Genomic DNA, 16,859 nt, shown 5'->3' on the forward strand with positions numbered 1-16,859 from the left:
AAAAGGCGTTTTGAAAATACCCACATGAAGTAAACACAAGAGAAAAATTTTTGTTGAGACGAGGAATGCTCTTTTTTATGTACTTCATTCACTACTTTCTCTTTCGAGTTATGAAAATATTTTTGCACGCGAGTTTGAGCGCAATATCTGCGGTACGTCATTACGTGCGCGCTGGGTGAAAAAAGAAAGGGTAGCATCCCAGTGTCCAATATATTGGACATCGCGCTGTGCTGAAACTATCAGGGCTATTGAAAAAACATTTAACACTTTTCACCTTCATAACCCTACTGACCTATTCTGAAAGTTTGGGAAAAATCTGTGCACCCAAATACATCCCGGGTCTCAGGAGGATAAAGCATCCAATTAGCGGCCAATATCTGTCCAACCAATTTTTTTTCCAAAGCACTAGAAAAAATTATTTCCACACGCCTAACAAAGTTTCTCGACAAATATGACTTTATAACAAATTCGCAATTTGGCTTTAGGAAGGGAACATCTACGGAGACAGCTCTTTTATCCTTGAAAGAAAGTATTGTGTTAGCTATAGACGAAGGAAATTTCGCCCTCGGCATTTTTATTGACTTCAGCAAGGCGTTTGATTGCCTCAATCATGACATTCTTATATCTAAACTATGTATGTATTTTGTTCGCGGTGGTCCCCTCGCCTTGATGAGGTCGTACTTAAAAAATAGGACTCAATGTGTATGTATCGATAATGTCCAATCTTCTCTCTGGTCAATTAAAAATGGGGTGCCACAAGGAAGTGTTTTGGGCCCACTATTCTTTAACTTATATGTTAGTGATTTAGTAAATAATTATGCTACGGTTGATTTCTTTATATATGCAGATGATATTACTTTAATCTTTATTGGAAAGGATGCCAACGAACTAATTATTAGATGCAATGTGATGCTACGTAATCTGTCTGAGTGGTCGCAGTTAAACCAATCAGAATTGATCCTGCTAAGACGAAAGCTGTTCTTTTTAGAGCAAGAAATAAAATATTTGAACTGCAACATTCAATAACCTATTTTGATAACAATATTGAGCTAGTTAGCCAACATAAAATACTTGGTATAACCTTTCACGTATTCCAAATTGGGATGCTCATTTTAATCAACTTCACAGTAAATTTTCCGCAGTAGCCGGGGTGCTGGCTCGTTGTAGAGCTCTCATGCTGGTAAAAACTATGTTGCAAACTTATCATGCATTGTTTACTTCCCAATTTAATTGTTGTAGTTTAGTTTAGGGGACCACAACAGTAACAAACATGCATAAAATAATTACATTACAAAAAGGCACTCCTCCGGCACATTGCCTGCACCAATCCCTCATCGACTACAAAAACTTTGACAGAGAAATACCAAGCTATATAGGTAGACCGCTATTACGAATATAGCGTTTTACATATGTTTTTTTTTTTGCAAAAAAATAATTTAGGAATTGGCTTACATCCATAGCGGCCTTGACGAGCCATAAAATACCAGTACATCTAAGAAACCCTGATCCTTGCTATGTACCACGCTGCCGCATTGAATACGAATTACAATCTATTAAACACAATTTACCAAAACTCCTTAATAATTATACTGACACTGCTAATTTTTCTCGCAGGGAATTGAAGATATGTTTCGTTCACATGTAAACATATATATTTCATGTTCTAGTTATGTGGTGCACTTTGATGATTCTGTTTCTTAAGCTTATGAAATATCCTTGAATGTTGTTTGTTGATGTATCGCAAGATGATTATCCTCTCAATAGGCTTGTATTTGAAAATGTTACAATTGTTTTTGTTTGATGTTTTCATATGTTTGACGTTTTAAAGTACTCTCTGTTCTCGCCCTGCCATGTACAACGTCTCTTGGGTCCAGTCAAGCTGCTTATGGCAGCCTTTAGCCCAGGAGGACGTTCCTAGTGTGTACTAGAAGAAATTATAAAGTTGAAGTTGAAGGACGCATGAGTGTTTTTGCGCTTTCTGCAGATTGCCACGAAATAAAAAAAACAAATACCACGTGATAATAAAAAATACTATGATATTGTGATATCCTTAAGCTGCTGCCATTGCTCACAAAGGAGGCGGGCACCCCTCGCGCCATCATTTCAGCGACTTTTCCCTCCGCCTCCTGTTACACATTACTATGGCGAAGCAAATAAAAAAACCAAATGAATCACATGCCCGTTTAGAAGCCATGATATCACAGGGCTTCCAAACGTTCCGCGTACGAACTAGCATAGCATTTAGCTGGTTGTGCTGCCGCTGCGCCTTGTTATCGCTATCATGAACCGCCGAGAGTGAAGCGTATCGCTGGCGTAAATCGCACGGCCAACACCTGCATCTCTGCCCTATCAGCGTTTAAGCGGCAGCACAACCTGCTGACTTCCAAAAATTGTCAAATCTGGAACGGCGTGCAGCACCATTGGGAGAGCGCTGGGCTGAAAAAAAAGAGGACGAGAACGATAGTGCCAACCAATTGTAGACGCTAAAAGGGCAAGGGCGATGAGCACAGGCTAAACAGTGGGGCTCTAATGATTCACTGGGTAAATGTTTATTACATTCCTGTATACTGTATCTTTCCTGTCTCGTTTTCATATTCATGACTCACTCATTTCATATCTTATAAACATCGAAATTAACGCGCAATTATGTCGGCCTTGTATTGCATATGTTGACCTTGTCTTTTGCGACACAGGACTGAGGCTTCTCTTTTCTTGACCAAGAGGCCATGGGGTAAAAATCGGAGAGTGCGGTCTATGGCACACCGCGGTTGATATTCCTCAAGTGCTGCGATTAGTGCTGCTTACATCCGTAACATTAATTTTACCTACTGTGGGACTAATCCCTTCTTCTCGGGGACATGGCTCAAGCTGCCTTTTGGGCCCCATTTTCTTACGCGAGCGCTGTTTAATCCTAGAAAACTAGCTCCATTTTCCCAATGTGTGGCGTGCGGCGGCTTTGCCTCGGCGTAACGCTGTATATGGCGGTGCACCCTTTACAGAAGTAAAACACATTCCGTATAATTTTCGACTGTATTGGCGGCAATTACTCCCGCAGCTTCAATTTTACATACATTACTCTAAATTCTTGCTTCCTCAGGAAGGCACCAAAACTGCCTTACAGAGAAAATTGCCTCGCTCGAGCCTTGCTTATTCTAAACAATCGAGCTCAATTACTCAGGACGGTGTCGTACGGCGGCATTACATCACCATGCCTATATCTATAGTGATGTACCCTGTGTACGGGGCTAGTGCAGTGAGGTTAGTTTCTTTCGCTATGTTAGCGTCAATTACTGGCATGCGATCATATTTGCCTACTGTACTTCTAATATGGCATCTTGTCTTGTTGAGATCTCCATTGTGACCCTTCTTGCGACTCGATACAACGCTCTGCAGGAGTGAAAGGCCCGTCGTGTTTTTTTCTAGAAGTGCGAGCTAGATAGCCAGATTCCAGACACGCCTCACTGGTGGGAACCCTGCTAATAAAACCAGCTCACCAAAAATCAATCGCAGTTCCTTCCAAACGGCGCAACACCGATTGCAATAGCAAATTAGGAGAGTGCTATACAAAGTAACGATGGTAATAGTATCAGCCGTATCAAATTCTCAGCATTCCCTGACTAACTAAATTAACATGCATCGTGTCACGCGTGCACAAGGAAACACGGATACATCACACAATTACCGCGGAATCTCGCTGTCAAAGCTCTGGAATTGAGGAAGGAAGAAAGCAGCAGCGAGCGAATTGACCTTCATGCTACTTCTCGCTTACACGAGAACTAAAGGCGACAATGCAGCGCACGACACAATATGTCCCCGCCGCCGACAGCTTTCAAGATAGAACGCGTGCAGCCGCATGGGTCCTATCTTGAGTGATAACTGTTCCTGGTTACCCGCACTGTGTAAACAAAGCGGCAGCCGCCAAACCAGCCTTGTTTCCACAAAAATTTAGGTTCCTGGTGCGGCAGCGTAGCATTGGTAATGTATTCACTAATTTGCTTGTTGGGCAGAATTGAGCTCTCTAAGGGCATATGAGGTGGTGGTAGTCAGATATTTTATAGAGGTTCGCATCAAGGGCTCGAGTATTGCCTGCGCAAAAAACACCTGTGGCGTATGAAAAGGGGCCAATGGACATGAAAAATAAAATTAGCTGAGTAATAAATACTTTCTGGTGTCTTCTAAGATATGATTCACGCAGTCGCCGAAAGGCTTGGCCTGTTAGTAGTTGAAACCTAGCAACTGACCAAAGGACCGCGGAATTGTTCTTTTCGTGTTCGGGATCTGTGGATCATACCCACTTATAGGGGACTGGTCAATGGTCCGGTGGACAAACCTATATGTATATGGAATGTAAATTTCACTTTCAAGTTTGCGACAACTCAATAATTCCACGAGACAGATGCAACGAAACCAATGACGTCATCTGAATTGAAATTGTAATTTTTACTGAAGTAGGTTCGGTTTGACTCCTTCCCTTTAAGAGAGAGAACTTATAGGATGAAAGGCAGAGAGTTTGGCCTGAGCTAGTATGGGCTGAACTTCCACTTTGCTCAGAGGAGAAATGAAGAAGGACAAAAAGGAGTGATGAAAAACGATAATGAGAAAGGAGGAGCAGATGACCCATATATGCGATAAAATCGTAACACAGTTTTTTCCTCAAGGTCTCGAGTCTAATGCGGTGCTCTACAACTATTCCAGCACAGCCCTTGTAGTTTTTGCAACTGTACGCGGTCACAGACACTCGTGACAAAACAATACTTTCAGACAATGTTTCCTTGCCAATGCTTGCAAACGTAGAAGTTCGGCTCTTTTATATTAAAGTGAAGCCTTCTTGGCCTCTTATTTCAACTTTCCCACTGCTGCTGTCGCACACACCGCGTCGGCGGGTGGTTCAGAGCGTGTATATGGATGAAAGGCTCCAGTCAGAGAGGAAACGTGACAGGAGAAACGCATTCTCGTCCCACTGCGTCGAATGTGCACAATGCCCTCTGGAGCTCCCTGGCTGTAATTATCCGTGAATCCTGTCAGAATCAGTGCAGGAACTGCAGCTCTTCCCTTTCTAAAAGGTTCGAGGCCACAGGGGACGCAGATAGAGCTGTAGAGAAGTGAAGAATGGCAGAAAAAGAGGGAGGAGAAGAGGCAGTTCCCATAGAAGAGAGGAGGGCAGGTGACGTGAGGAAGGCAACGAAACCCTATTACTATACAATAGCGGTTGCAGGGAAACAGGATAAGCTTAAGTTCAACATACGGTGCAGTATGTTGCTGCTATTTCTATAATATAAACGCCATGCAAATATGTCAAGCGGGCAATTTACGCAGGGGGTGCAGAAACAGAGCCGCATTAATTAAAGCGCGTCGCAGGGTCTAGGAGACACTACGTAATCAGTCGACCGTCAAAGCTACACTTCTGTGCTGCCGTACTAGCTTTGCGGCTGGGGCTTTGCTAAAGGTCAAGGATTTAATCCCAGTCGCGGCAGCCTCATTTTGACGAGGGCAAAATAGAAAACGCACGAGCACTTAAATTTGAGGGACTTTAAAGAACATCACGGTTTATAAATTAATCCGGAGTCCGCCATGACCACTACCGCCTCATAATGCAAGTGTGGTTTCGGAACGTACAGCCCCATAATCCAATTCAAGTGTAATCCTTCCGCCATAATGCAATGTGTCATGTGAGGTGATGACAATGCTGAACTTTCACAGACGTTTTAAAATATGGCACACAACAAGACATCAAGCAAACACGCTATGTAAGAAGGAACAAAGACGAGCGCCTTGCCCTCTCTTTTCTCCTTCCTAGTGGGCGGTCATTGTTGGCGCTTCATCATTTGAACAAAAAAATGAAAGCACATCTCTATATTTGTTCTGTGCACTACGCACACAAACAGCAGTGGCGCATGCAAGGTAATGTTGAACATCAACTCACCACTTTCGCATTAGCCTGAACGTTGACAGCTTTAACTGTCAACATCACCGCTAATTATCATCAATCAAAGCATCCAGCACTGAAACTTCCCTTACTTCGATTCCAACAGTGCATGGGATCTGCATAAATTTCGCCTCAACCTGATTTGCTAAAGGCGCGATCTTGCATGGCTTCAGTCCTATCGCACTTACCCTCAATGTTATCAGAGTGGCATTCAAACCACGGTACATATATTTTGGAGTGTCGTGCGATTGAAGTTCACATGAAGCGACTTTTGGAAAGTTGCTTAGGAAAACTTAGGCTTGGCCTCACGCTCTCCGTGATAGTCTCCTTCGAAGCGTTGCACATGAACGTATGTTGTGCCATGTCTAATTTTATAAGAGAAGCAAGAATTTGCCAAACAAATTTTCTGACATTTTTTGTTATTAACGACCAACGATACGATTGCTAACTACTCTCTAATATGTCCCTAAAATACATATTAACAGAGTTCAATGAACCTAGCTTCAGTACTATGAGTACTCAATTAGGTGTCTAATTATCATTTTTTGTCAGGTTCTCCTTATTTACCCTCTTCAGTGTCAGTTTTTTTTTCTTTTATCCTAATTCTTTGCGGTTCATGAATTCCACTATGTAGATTGTCAATTCCATAACAACTGAGATCAACCAAATAACCTTGCATGAGACAACAAATACACAGACATCAACCAAAACCATGACGCATAATTTCGTGGTGCGGTTTCCGTCACCTGTATTGTAATATTGAAATATAGCACCAACATCCACATCAGGATTCTCGGTGAAACACACTCTTCGGTCATGCATCATACTCCATGTTTATTGCAAGAAGGATCTCCAACTGCAGCTCCGTTCATTTCCGAGTCTCAATAACCAGCGGCTATAGACGCTGCGCCGACCGCTCGCTCGCGACGGGAGTACTCCGAAGAGATGTAGGCTTGAAAAAAAAAACCTAAACCGACTGATTCCTCACTCAGGCTAACCGCTAAGGAAACCCACGATATAATTTTCCTGCCACCAGCTAATATTAAGAGAAGCGCACCAGAATAAAATAAATACTGCAGGATTTTCTGAAATGGCTGTGGCGCAACTTGAGATTTTTTGTCATCCTGTGATTTCTTGTTACTCTGAAGTGGGTCGGAAGAACGAATCAATCGCGAAAATGATTATTACTGAACGGGCAACGAAGACAACGTTGAACAGATATTATTAGTGCCGCTATAGTGCAGAGGAACCAAAAACTTCATTGACTTTTTCGCTACTGCTTCCTTTCCCCCAGCTCTTGGTAGGAAATCGGAATGTCTTCAAGTTAACCTATGTGCCTTTTCCATCTGATTTCTTTGCCTCTCGGTCAACCTTATCAGGGCTTTAGACGACGAAATGCACTATGACAGATGTTAATTATTATCATCCCCTTCATCATCCTCATGGTACGGGTGTTTCAGGCGCATGTTGGGTACATGCCATGCCTTGGAAAGTATCCGCCATATTAAGGGAATCATAATCATCGTCGTCATCATCACGCGCCTGCTTTTGACGCCATTGTTTTCTGCGGAATCCTGTAACGGTGGGGCAAGCAAGCGTACATCAATGCTGTGCCTTTCGCTTGTCGTTTTTTAGCGCTGCTGAAGTTTGCAACCTGCGGTGTGTTGTTGACCGAAACAGGCTAGCTTGGAGATGCACTTTTATTCTGGCATAACGGGGATTTACCCTAGAGAGAGAGAGAGAGAGAGAGAGAGAGAGAAAACATTTATTCGGACCATCGAGGTGGTTGGTCTTGAGGTCGAGTGGGTGGTGTCCTCATTCCAGGACTCCACTGGCCATGGCTGCTCGACGTACTTGCTGGACGAGAGCTTCTTGTCACGCCTGGGTATCGCCGGTCAGCTGTACCTCCCACCGCTCAAATGACGTGCTAGGAGTCTTTTAAGTGTTGAGGTTTGCCCTCGCACCCCCACGAGATGTGAAACAGTGTAGGGTGTGTGTCGCCACACCAGGGGCAGATGCCGCGATAAGTATGTGGGAACACTTTACTGCGTCTGTGTAGGCTTGGCAATGTGTTGGTCTGTATAAGTCGGAGAGCTACGGCATCTTCAGTGCTGAGCTTTTTGTGAGGCGGGGGATAAATCCTGCGGTTGAGTCGCTAGATCTCGAGTCGGTCGCAGTAACTGGATGGCAAGGGCATGAAGGTAAAGGGTGGGGATTGATGAGATGATTGGTCTTGCTCCGCTCGGTTTATTAGCGCTCAAGCTAGGGCGTTCGCCCTTTCGTTCCCCTCCAGACCCGCGTGACCCGGTGTCCACGTGATTTCATGGTATTCTTGCAGCCTCGGGCCTAGAATCTGAGCCGCCAGCAGCGGTGTTCGTCCGTTCGTAAAGTTACGGCAGGCCTGTTGCGAATCGGTAACGACATGGACTTCCCTGCCTACCCTGTCTTCTTGCTTTAATACTAGCGCCGCGGCTATGGTCTCAGCCGCAGCGGGTGTCTTTGCCCTTACGGAGGCCGGGAGGATCAAGGAGTTGTCTTTCCCGTTTACTGCGGCTACCGCGAAGAGGCCCCCTACAGGGTACGCCGCCACGTCCACCTACGTTACGTACGCGTCACCCTTGAATTGTCGGCGCTGTCTGTCGACGCGAGCCTTGCGTCGTCCTTCATAGAGTTCATGACTCACGTGCTTCGGTATCGGGTTCGCCTTGATCTTGCCTCTGACCTCAGGCGGGAGTGATCGTTGCCCATTGAGGGCAAGGAGCTCCGTTCCGGTCCGGTGGAGGATGGCTCTGCCTGCTGCCGTGTTCTGTAGTCTGGCCTTTTGCGAAGCCATAACCGCGTCCGACAGCTCAGCGAAGGTGTTGTGGATACCGAGGGCCGCTAACTTCTCGTTTGAGGTAGTGACAGGGAGACCCAGGGCCGTTTTGTATGCGCCTCTGATCATGTCATCGACTTGTTCTTGGTCGCGTTTGTTTAGAGAGTGATAGTGATATGGCATGCTATACGTTATTCTGCTGATCACCAGAGCCTAGACGAGGCGAATCGTGTCATCTTCTCGCATGCGCTTGCGGCTTCTTGTAATTCGTTTTATAATCCGCGAGATCTGGTTGGTGGCAGACCTTAGGGTTTGGATGGTGTGGGAGGCTTTCAGGTTGCTCAGGATCCAAAAAGCCAGAATCCTAGTCTTATTGCCTTCCGTTATCTTCTGGCCCTCAAGATAGACGTCGATAGGGCCGAGGACTTGTAGATTCCTCCTTTGTGCACCCGGATCACCTCAGACTTTTCGGGCGCACAACGCATCCCGCTCGCTGCCGCAAATCTCTCCACGGCCGTCGCGGCCTCTTGAAGGGTCGCCTCTTTTCGCGCTAGGGACCCCTTGGTGGCCCAGAGCGTGATGTCGTCTGCGTACAGGACGTAACCTAGGTTGATGATCTTCGGCAGCTCTTTGGTCAGCGCTAGCATCGCGACATTGAAGAGAATCGGGGAGATTATCGCTCCCTGCGGTGTTCCTTTGTTCGGCACGTCGATCGTATCCGATCGAGTCTTGCCTATTCCGATGGTTGCCGTCCGGCCCGTCAGGAACGATTTAACGTAATTAAATATGCGCTCTCCGCAGCTGATGTCGTTCAGTCCCTTGAGAATGGCCTCGTGGGAGATGTTATCGAAGGCACCTTTTAGGTCGAGTGCGAGCAGGAGGTGTTCTCCTCCCGTCGGGATGCCCTTGAGAGCTTCTTCCCTTAGGATTAGGAACGCATCTTGAGCAGAAAGTCCCGGCCTGAAGCCAAGCATGGTGTGCGGGAAGAGGTCACCGTCCTCTATGTAATGTTGGAGGCGGGTTTCGATGACCCTCTCGTACAGCTTGCCGAGGCACGAAGTCAGGGAGATGGGACGCAGGGCGTCGATCGCGGGCTTCTTGCCGGGTTTGGGAATGGTCACGATTTCCGCGTGTTTCCACTCGTTCGGTACGTGGCCCTTGCTCCAGAGTTCCTTGTTTAGGTATTCGGTCAAGTCCTGGATGTGCATCGGGCACAGGTTTCAAATCATGGCATTGGTGATTTTGTCAACTCCGGGAGCAGTGTTGCGCTGTGAAGCTCGTGCCGCGGCATACGCCTCTTCCTCCATGATGGGAGCGTCTAGTTCTGGTCTTGGTTCTCCTTCATATTTTAGGAGGCAGGGTTGTATGGGGTCGCTACCCAGGTATCTGGTTTTTAGGGTGTCAATCAGATCCTGGTCGTTTCCGGGGAACTTATGAGCGACTTCTAGAAGCCTCCGACTGGTTGTCGATTTAGCCTTGTCGGGCTCGATCAGGCAACGTAGGATGGCCCACGTCTGCGCCGTACTCAGGGTACCCTTGAGCGAGGTGCAAAACTGTACCCAATTTTGGTGCGTCAACTCGTTTGCGTAATTTCTGGCTTCGTCTGTTATTTTCTCGATTCGTAGTTCGTAGGTAGATTCGATTCGTAGGTAGTTTGCATTGCTTTTCTTGGTATACTGTTGAGCTCGCTTTTTGTCCATTTGTACTGGTTGCGCCTCTGTGGTACTGTTATAAACTCAATCATTGCAATAATTAAGGCCAGGAAGGTGACAGGGACGTAACCTTGAGATGCCTGATGGCTTCTCTTCCTGAAATTCAATAACCGTGGTCATTTCTGCCGTAATTGTATTCGGTGTGGTACACCATCGGACGCGTGCGCTCAATGGAAATACAAAGGTTCTGCTTTTGCTTGTTGTCTGGTATGCGGCTGATAATCTGACTTACGTTCAGAGAAATACGTAGTTGACGGAGTTGAAAAAGTCTACGTCCCGAAAGGATGGTACGTGCATTAACAACGGCACACCCGGTTTCGTTGTGCATGCTAGCGTTTTTATTGTTTTCTTCTCGTTCCATTGAAAAAATGTTACGATGTGTTTTCCTAAAAGCTTTCTGGGGCTGTGCCGGAAATCTTCACATAAGTTGCGGTTCTTATGGTTCTGCTTTTACCACTGTAATTTTTTTTATTTTTTAGAGCTGTGATCTTCCTTCCACGAGTAAAAATCCGTCGATGCACTAGGCTCTCCCCTCATATGAATTGTCTGAATACGGTACTTCTTGACCATTCGCATGACTAAAAAATGACAGGAGATAGACGGCGTTTCTTTTAAACATATGCCATTGTTTTCTCCCTAGGAAGTCAACTCTCAAGCGTACCTGTTCGAGGTACGTTTAAGCGGACTCTCCAACACCGACTTTCTAAAAAGAAAGAAAGAAAAACTTGGAGGGAGTGCGAGTAGAGAGAGTCCTCGAACCCTGCAAATGCTCTATTTCTCTGCCTGTACAACAGGCGGGACCTAAAAAAAAGGATACAACACCTGCTTTCTGCGTTTCAAAGAGAGAAATTAAATGTGCTTGTGTCGGTGGGGTACGTGTCTTGAATACGTGAAAATTTCGTAGGAAAAAGCTAGAATAAGCAAGCGCTCTCGCGTTTTTCTCTGGGTTATATCTCAGGAGAATAATTTTTGGTTCATAAAGTTTGAGGATTGCAAAGTTACGGAGTCTCGGAAATGATTTTTTGCTGAATAAGCACCCTAACGAAAAGTAGGTTGTCAAAGCAGTTTCTGAAAAAAAACGGAATGGGGCTAGAGTCGTCCTTATTCAGCAAATGCACAAGCCAAGTAACTCACCCATGCGAACGCGCTCAACGACATTATAAGCGCACTAGTTTTTTTGTCTGTTAGAGCACATACAGCAACGAATGTTTGTCTTCTAACCACGTGGCTAGGTACTGGTACTGTCGCTAGAAATCGCTAGGAATTTTGCAAGTGGTCTCCTTAGCATTAGCTCTAACCCACTTCGTATGTTCATGATGAGTCATTGTGCCTACGCGTTCTGTATCATTGCTTCCATTGCAGAGGGATCATGGCTTTGCTGAGAGCGTCACTCGCTCTTACATTGTGGTTATTCTGTTTGGTGAGCGTTTGCTCTGGAAGCACCGACGATAGTAATGGAGGTCACGCCGACATCATGGTATCGATACACCCTGACGTTGTATCCAACGAAGACCATGTGCGAAATCTGAAGGCATGGGCGAGTACTCAAGTTTCCTTTAACTTTTGATGCTATAAGCGAATGGAACGTATGTTTATGATATCTTTGCATATAGGCGGGGACTGAGTTGACTGTAATCGTGCTAATATCTTGCCAACGCTCTTTTCCAGGAACGCGAGGTGTCCTAATGGATTGAAGCCGACGAAGGGAGAGCCCCCTGAAGCTCAAATGAATGAAGTAATTGTCCAAACAATAGGCGACGATGTTTCGTAGAAATAATTTGGTTGAAAATGCTTCTTTTCATACAATAAACATTCTTACATAATATGGGAGATGGCTCCATTGCTTGAAAATATTCTAAAGCATCTGAGTCATCGACCATGCGTGACGATGTCTACAGGTTATTGGCAACTGTACCCTAGCCGCTGTAACCTGGCCAGTAGCGAACACGCTTCCCCACTCGAGTCTACCTACGATTGCGAGAATCTACTTGAAACTGCACTGTCCCACAGTTAACGAAACACTTAAGGAAAATATTCAGTCGAAGTAGGTTGAAACATACAGCTTCCCTAATATATAATTTGTCATTCGTTGCGAAAAGGAAGCTTTCATGAGTAAAAAAAGGCGATAACATAACGGAGCTCCGGCACATGTTGTGAACTGCGTTATGTCTCCTGCGCTGTAAGTACTCGCTGATTTACAGAGATTATTTGCAGAGTATTACGTGCTTAAAGATGTTACAGGGGACTGCGCGCACCTATGGCAATCGGTGCGGGACGAACCTTTCGTAGATGATTACGTAATAGTACTTGCTTATACGACGACATAATGTTTAATTTTTCCGGCACCTAAAAAAGAAAATGTCCTAAATTTTAATTAGTTAGTTTGTGGCATATCTTACAATTCTTAAATTGTAGCCGGTGAGTTTCAAGGCGTATGCACTTGAAATTATTTTCCAAATTGGCTCAACTTTGAAGATATGCGCCATCAAGTCATCAAAGACTGCTGCAAGGGAAGTCCATCGCTGGCTTAAATCGCGCGGCCAACGCCTGCGTCACCGCCCTATCGCCTTTTAAGCGGCTGAACAACCTGCTTACATAGGAAAATTGTCCAATGTAGAGCGCTGTGTACCATCATTTGCAGAGCGCCGGGCAGCAAAAAGAGGAAGAAAAAGAGTGCCCGCCAATTGTAGACGCTAAACAAAACAAGGTGGACCGACACGAGGCCAGCATGGGGATTCTAACGATTTGTTGGGTAAATGTTGATTACGTTCCTGTGTTCTGCATCTTCCTATCTCGCTTTCAAGTTCCCTACTGACTCTTTTCAAATGTTATTAGTATCTTATTTAACGCAATATTACGTCGGCCTTGTCTTGCATACGTTCACCTTGTCTTCTCCAACAAATGGCGGAGCCTTCTGTTTGTTTCACCGAGGGGCCAGGGAGTAAAAATCGGAGACGGTGCGGTCTATGGCGCAATTTTGTTGATTTGTGACGCTTGGAGCTGCTTACGCCCGTATTATTAATTTTACGTAGTGTGGGACTAATTGTGTCTTCTTGTGGACACGGCTCCAGCTGCCGTTCGGGCACCAGAATTTTATGCGAGCGCTGTTTTTTATTTTGGAAAACTAAGCCCATTTTCAAAATGTGTGTCGTGCGGTGGCTTTGCCTCAGCAGAACCGTATCTACGGCGGTGCACCCTTCACAGGTGTAAAAATACATTGCGGTTAGTTTTCGCCTGTATCGGCGGCAATGGCTGCCGCAGCGTCAATTTTACTAATAATACTCTACATTCTTGCTTCTTCGGGGAGCCACCGATACTGCCTTTCAGACAACATTGCCTCGCTCGAGCCCTGCTTATTCTAAGCGATCTAGCTCCATTACTGAGGCGCGTGTCGTACGGCGGCTTTACGTCGTTGTGCATATATCTGTAGTGGTGTACCCTGTGCACGGGGCTAGTGCAGTGTGGCTAGTTTCTTTTGCTATATTAGCGTTAATTACGCAGTTTACCCACTGTACATCTAATTGCGGCATCTTGTCTTGTTGAGACCTACACTTTGACATCTCTTGTGACTCTACGCAATCCTCTGGAGGAGTAAAAGGACCTTCAGGCTTTTTTGCAGGACGTGCATACGAGATACCCAGGTCGCAGACTCACAAAAGTAACTGGAACGCCTGTGTATTTCGTCCCACACTTTTGTATATAATACATTGAAACCGGTGTTATCCTGGAGTTTCTCTTCAAGCCGATACGTGTTGCAAACACACAGGCTAGAATTCGTAAATTGTAATACGCGCGATACATAATTATTTATAACGTTAATTGGCGTTCGAAGTGGCGTTAAAATGCATTTCGATTTAACGTCTGACTAATGCCCGTCGCTCCGAGTAATCCAACTCACGGGCAAGAATGATGCTGTCTCTCACAAGTGATTTCTAGAAATTCCGGAAATCTAAAAATAATTAGCCGGTATGTAATTACACGCGATCCTTTCGCTGATTCATTCAATGGACACACAGAGACACACGCACGCATGCACGCAGGCTGACAGAAAGAGAGAGCGAGAGAGAGAGAGGCAGACTGCGAGGATGTAGAGTTTGAGCGCTCGATAGGTATACGTCTGAAATTGCATAACAGCAATTGGCTAAATTGGATAAAAAATTGGACACATGAATGCTTTGAATATAAGAAAAGCGCAAAAAATGCAACTGGCAGGCTGCACTTCGCTTCTGTGTAATCATTGCAACACGAAAATTCCAGCCTATTTCAATCAATTCTAGGTTTGTTAATATTGCCAAAAAAAAATTTGCGTGTACCTACTGAGGGAAACTGTTAGATTTTCAGAAGAAGAGGTGACCTCCTCAGACAAAAAAGGGGAATATTAGGCAGTGTACAGAAGTATTCATTTGATAATTGTTCCTGGCGTGCTACGATGATTGCTAGCCAATCTTTCGTTGCGTATTTTCAATTTTTTCGCTTCGAGCACATCTCAGTAAGCAGTCATCAGCAATCAGTACGCCGCGATGCTTTGGGTGAGGTCTACTGAAATCCCGCTCACTGTGGCAGATGAAGTCAGGCTGCTAGCTTAAGAATTGCGTTTAATAATTTCTCTAATCATCTATACATTCTTGGTACTTAATTATTGACATTTTCTTACTCGGTGACGCTCACAGTAGTTCAATAGTTTTTGTTTGTCGGTAACCAATTACATGTAATGGGTTCTCTATTTACGACTCGAGCTGTAACAGGTCACACAGATTTTATGCCTTCGAGTTACCGGTTACTGCACCAGAATGCCGGTGGTTATGCCACGCAGTAGCCTCGCGCATGCGCAGTGCGGGAGAGACAAACGCAGTTGTCTCAGTATTTATTTTCCCATCTTAACACTCTGCAGGCTGTTAGCCGATGAATTTAACTGACGCTACCCGGGATGAATTACGATGGGCACTTCAGACGTTGACGCCAGGAAATCGCCTACGTACATATGTCAGCTTTTCATTGGCCCTGCAGCGAGCGCTTGCTGCGAGCAACGGCAACAATAGAGGGCTGTGTTTTATATTTTTTTATATTATATTGCCACATCCTGTATGGTCACTGCGGGTATGTGCCAGGCGATGAGAACGACGCTGAAGTAGCGCGCGAGTGGAAAAACAGAGACGACAACGACGTCGCGTTGACTGCTCTGATAAAGTGCTTCCATACGTCCTTTACGCCGGCTTTCCCGTCTTCTACTAGGCTGCGACACTGGTGCAGGTGCGGGGTAGGATTGCCTCATGCTCGGCACCCCTTCGCGGAGCCATACCTCGAAAACGGAATCACCTTCGTTCGTCGAAACTCCTGTTCACCGGTACAGTCGCCGCCTGCTAGGCCTGACGCCCGAGTTCAACCCTCTGCAGGACCCCGCTGGAACGCGTCTACCTACTTCCGTCATGGCTACTGCAACTCCATCGCAGGTGACGCTGCAGAATCCTAAGATACCAGAAAGCTTCCATGGCAACGCTTTTGAAGATGTCCAAGATTGGCTTGACCAATTTGAGCGGGTCGCCAGTTATAATGACTGGGGCTCCCAATAAAAGCTGTCTAATGTCTACTTCGCGCTTCAAGACAGCGCGCGGACGTGGTTTGTGAACCGGGAGGGAAGTGTGACCACATGGGATGCCTTCCGCACCCAGCTGCTAGACACGTTCACTAGTACCGACAGAAGAGACACTGCGCAGCGCCTACTCGAATCCCGTATTCAAAAACCAAACGAGAGCGTAGCCATGTATGCAGAAGATATGACCCGCCTTTTCCGCAGAGCAGACCCTGAGATGGCTGAAGAAAAGAAGTTACGCTATCTCTTGCGTGGAGTGAAGGAGGAACTGTTTGCCGGACTCGTGAGGAATCCACCGACGACAGTGGTCGAATTCACCAAGGAGGCTACCGCTATAGAACGGGCACTAAAGCAACGGTACCGCCAATATGATCGCGCGAACTCACAGGTGAATGCTTCAGTTCTACCTGAGAGCTACGGCACGTCTCTGCGTGAAGTCATCCGGGAGATTGTGCGAGAGAAAATCCGGCAGCTCGGGATTTCTCCTATGGCACCAGCGGTGGCTTCTGTCGCTGATATCGTTTGGGAGGAAGTTCGGCAGGCGGTGCCGCGACAGCTAACCTACGCGAAAGCTGTCTGTCGTCCACCTCCCGCGACTTCGATGCTGCTGACACCGTCGACCACTACAACGCAGCCAGCACCGCCACCCCCGACGCCATATTTTCGCCAGTCACAGCCGCCGCCAGCTATGCCGTATCGCCGCCAGCTGATCGCTGCGCCTCGGTCTTACGGCGAATCCCCTGTGGGCTACCCGCTTCGAAAGACCGATTTGTGGCGCACCGCTGACCGCCGGCCGCTGTGCTTTCATTGCGGCGA

At 46.1% G+C, this 16,859-nt stretch overlaps 1 protein-coding gene across 1 annotated transcript in view; it reads left to right on the plus strand.

The window, feature by feature from the left end:
• Window positions 1-12,278, plus strand: part of LOC142558364 (uncharacterized) — a 169,812-nt gene extending 157,534 nt beyond the window's left edge. Inside the window, exons 13-14 of the mRNA XM_075670508.1 lie at window positions 11,816-11,990; window positions 12,122-12,278. The gene's annotated coding sequence lies outside the window, so the exon portion shown is untranslated. The remainder of the gene's footprint in view (window positions 1-11,815; window positions 11,991-12,121) is intronic.
• Window positions 12,279-16,859: the final 4,581 nt, after the last annotated feature.

The sequence above is a fragment of the Dermacentor variabilis genome, chromosome 9, assembly GCF_050947875.1.
Source record: "Dermacentor variabilis isolate Ectoservices chromosome 9, ASM5094787v1, whole genome shotgun sequence".
In the NCBI taxonomy this organism is placed as follows: domain Eukaryota; kingdom Metazoa; phylum Arthropoda; class Arachnida; order Ixodida; family Ixodidae; genus Dermacentor; species Dermacentor variabilis.